This window comes from Bicyclus anynana, chromosome 18 (genome assembly GCF_947172395.1).
Source record: "Bicyclus anynana chromosome 18, ilBicAnyn1.1, whole genome shotgun sequence".
Classification (NCBI taxonomy): domain Eukaryota; kingdom Metazoa; phylum Arthropoda; class Insecta; order Lepidoptera; family Nymphalidae; genus Bicyclus; species Bicyclus anynana.
The window spans coordinates 1249178-1253726 of record NC_069100.1 but is presented as its reverse complement, the minus strand read 5'-3'; the positions used below and the strand labels follow the sequence as shown (position 1 = coordinate 1253726).

The following is a 4549-nucleotide window of genomic DNA, read 5'->3' as shown; positions in this document are numbered from 1 at the left end:
GTTGGTGTTACACCTCTTTAACGTCTCAAAGTAGTCCTAAGCCCGCCAACCCATATTGAAGCTGCGTGGTGGGTCTGAGTCTATTATAAGGAACCTTCTAGTGGGCCATTATATTTTAACTATACCAGCAGGTCTAAAATGTTCACCAGAGATGACGATATTAATTTGTCTACTTTTTGAAGAACGTATTGCGTTTGTTAATGTCAAACTACTATTGAAATTAACATTTGTATAATTCATATAGACACGTGAAACATGTTTGTCTTAACGCCATTAATACCTACTAAAGTAACGCCAGTAGCAGCGTATTGTTAAATTACTTAAAGTGACAAAGGGGAAGCCTTTGACATTGAAACCCCTTTATATATAAATAGGTTATATAGCAACCACTCACAGATGATAATTTATTATTATAATTTATTATTTATTCCAGCATTTTTGACTCTTCCTTAACTTAAAGCGTCTATGGCGCTATTACCACAAAAGGAAAATCGTCGTCAACATAATTATATGTATGTTTTTATGTTAAATATAAGACTAATAAATCTACGGGGCTTAAATCTCGGGGTGCTTCTAGTTTTTTTATAACTACCGAAAACGTCTGAGAAATAAATAATTGCATATAGTTGGTGTCAGTAGGTAAAAATGTCAATGCCACATCCATTGTTAGAAAATATGACTCGATGTGATTAATTAAAAATAATGAGTACTTTTTTACTTAAAATGAAATTGATAATATTATCTTAAACTTTTAAAAGCCATGATTATAGGAAATACTAAAAAAAGTAACAACAAGTTAGAAGTCGTATTTGACGAACTACTTATCCGGTCTGAAAAAGAAAGAAGAGAATTAAGAAAAAGTTGAAATAAATAAATATACTTACTTATACAAAACACATCATTGCTTAGCCCCAAAGTAAACGTATCATCATCATCATCATCTCCTTACCCTTATCCCATTTAAGTGGGGTCGGAAAAATATGTCAATCTTTTCCATTCGTCTCTATTACTCGTCAACTCATCATCCACACCTTTTACACACATGTCCTCTTTCACACAATCCAACCATCTCTTCTTTGGCCTTCCTCTCCTTTTATGTCCCTCCACTTGCACATTCAACATTTTTCTAGTAATATGACTTTCCTCTCTATGCATTACATGTCCATACCAAGCCAACCTTCTACTCCTCAATTTTTCTGTCACTGGCGCCACCTTCAGACTTCCTCTTATAAACTCATTCCTTATTTTATCTATTCTTGTCACACCACACATCCATCCTTAAAGTAAACGTATAACCTGTGTTATAAGTACTAAGATGAAGTTTGTACCCACGTAATTAATTATTTTTGTTATTTTTTAAGCAATTACAAGTTTTTTTTCTCTTTACAAGTTAGCCCTTTACTACAATTTCACCTGATGGTAAGTGATGATGCAATCTAAGATGAAATCGGGCTAACTTGTTAGGAGGAGGATTGCATAAACAAAGGAAAAATTTAAAGTTTGGCTTCGTCTTAATTATAAGGATTCGTGTGAGGGACACATCTAAAGATCTATTTTTAAAAGTTATACTGTTTACTCCGAAAATATTAATTTTAGAACACATGTTCTTTAAACATTTAAAATTAATTTTCGGTAAAGAAAATGTTCATGATGATGATACCCCCAGAATACTCCCCAGCACCCTCCATAAATAGCATAGATATAGTTTAAAGAATTTAGATAATTTCGTCTCCGCACCAAAAGTGTTCTGATTTCAAATAACATATATTTTTTTAAAAGTAATCCAAATCGGAACTGTTTTTGACTTCCGGAAATATGTTTGTTTTACGTATTTATTAACTGCGCCATAGAATACTCTAAAGGTCGCCATTGACGGTCAATTATTCTCACGTTTCTGATAAGCAAACGACAGTACCCACGCGGCATACTATACCAGTCATGTACATGTAGTGACCCACACTCGATCAATAGGGATGATGACAGTTTTTAGATAGCAAAGCAATTTTGTAATAGTAACAGGGTATCTGTGATCATTACTTTCGGAGCTACAGGGATTTAAAGGGTCAGATTTGCGGCGCTGCCGCGGATCCCTGAAAAACGCTCCATACAAAACGGCACGAGTTAGTGACGTCGTTGGCTCGCTGATCGTTAGATTTGTATGGGCGTTCAAACAAAATTACTAATATCTTTGTTATTTGTGCGTTTATGTTTATAGTTCATTTATTGAAAAATATCACATTTAAAGTAATGAAGCTAAAACTGTATGAATTTTCATCTAATTACGATAAAAAAAATTAATAGATTTTGAAATTTTATAATCTTATTTATTTTGCAAATATCCAGACCATCTTTGCTTTTTATGCATAAATTAGTTAACATTGACCTTATTTACCCGAATGTATCATAAAAATTAATATATTCAAACCTAGTCATCATCCCCATTATAGTCGTGGGTGCTACAGAAACGTGAGAATAATTGACCGTTTGTGGCTAGCACAACGTACATTCGGATATGCGAAGTGATATTATAATGGTTCCGTTTTTGTACGTACGTACCTCCGTATATTCGGAACCCTAATAAAAAAAAAAACAAAATGCACACGTAAAGTATGCGTTCATGTGTTTCCGCCCGGGATCGAACCGGGGACCTTGTGCGTGTGAAGCACACGTGATAACCGCTACACTACGGAAACTGTAATAGCAATGGCGAAATACATAGTCACTATACTAATAGCATTAACAACTGAGTCTTAGGGCCATAAATCATTTCTCTATATCTATCTCGCTTGCACTTATGGGTCTTATGGAGCCGTCTAGTGAAGGGTGTAACAATGAAAGACATATTATCGATAAGTAAAGTTTATTATCGTATCTTGTTCACAAAATTAAAAAAATTAACAATATTTGATTTAATATAATACATATTTCATATTATATAATTATTAACTAAATAAAATTAATCTTCATCTGAGTCTTCATCATCAGAATCTTCGTCTTCTGCCAAATTTATTATATATTAGTATCCATAGTGCGCAACGAGTAACACATGAATGTATTTATTTAATTGCAGTAAACACATTTATAGCAAAAAAAATACGCAATGCAATTACATTAGAAACCGACCAATCAGAATCGTCCAAATCATTATTGACTCATCATTAGCACGTGCGCAGGTAGCCGTTTATCGATAATTAGGGTGCGCAGGTAGGCGCGCTGCACATTCCTATCTTTTTTGACTTTTATGACCGGACGACTCAGATGATAATGCGCATACTATAATGTCGTGTCGTGACATGATAGCCTAGTGGATATGACCTCTGCCTTCGATTCTAGAGGGTGTGGGTTTGAATCCGGTCCGGGGCATGCACTTCCAACTTTTCAGTAGTGTGCATTTTAAGAAATTAAATATCACGTATCTCAAACGGTGAAGGAAAACATCGTGAGGAAACCTGCATACCAGAGAATTTTCTTAATTTTCTGCGTGTGTGAAGTCTGCCAATCCGCATTGGGCCAGCGTTGTGGACTATTGGCCTAAGCCCTCTCATTCTGAGAGGAGACTCGAGCTCAGCAGTGAGCCGAATATGGGTTGATAGTTAAATGTCGTGTAAGCAAAGTCTAGGTTCTCTGCTTTGATCACTAACTGGAATTCATAGACGTTGTGGAGGTGCCCCCAGGGAATCTTTCACCCGCTGAGTGTCGAATTTCAACTCTGTGTGTTTGAGAATTCGACATTCAGCGGGTGAATGGTCCCCTGGGGGTGCCCCTGCAAAATTTATAAATTCCACTGTTAGGTTTTAACGACTTGTCTAGCACAGTTGGTAGTTAAAGCTGTGGTTCTTAATATAGAGGCCCTGAATTCGATTCCCATGCGTGGTGGATTTATTTACAAGACGGAGGTCCTGGGTTTTATCTCCGGGCCGATTGAGGTTTTCTTAATTAGTGGGAGGCTTTGGCCGTGACTAGTTACCACCCTACCGACAAAGACGTACCGCCAAGCGATTTAGCGTTCCGGTACGATGTCGTGTGAAACCGAAAGGTGTGTGGATTTTCATCCTCCTCCTAACAAGTTAGCCCGCTTCCATCTTAGATAGATGTACCATTCAATGAGTCACTACATCGGGTTTTCATTTTTGCGTGCATCTAATGCTATTAGCTATATTATAATAGCTATTTTAACGAAATTACTGAGCCATTTTTCATAGTGGCAGTGACAGTGACTTTTTGTTTTTGCGATCAAGGTAAACGTGATTTGAATTTATCGCTGTTATATGCGATATTTTTCCACTTAGAATGCAAGTTAGTGAATAAAAAGTAAGTTCATGGAATTATCCGCCCACTTTAATATAATCGCGTCATATTAAAGTGGGCAGATAATTTTGCCTCTGAGTATATTAAGTATAGTCTAAGTACCTAAGTAAAAATAAAAACTTGTAGGTACCTATTTCAAGTTAGCCCGCTAATATCTGTAACTGCATCTGGTGAATCTAAATACCGAGTAACTACTCCTAGTGTTACTATACTTGCAGAACTAACATTTTGGTTTTGGAAA

At 36.0% G+C, this 4549-nt stretch overlaps 1 non-coding gene across 1 annotated transcript; it reads right to left on the bottom strand.

Annotated features, from left to right (window-relative positions):
- Positions 1 to 2620: 2620 nt before the first annotated feature.
- Positions 2621 to 2693, bottom strand: Trnav-cac (transfer RNA valine (anticodon CAC)). Its single transcript has one exon. It is a non-coding gene; the product is annotated as a tRNA-Val (tRNA).
- Between the last annotated feature and the right edge of the window lie 1856 nt (positions 2694 to 4549).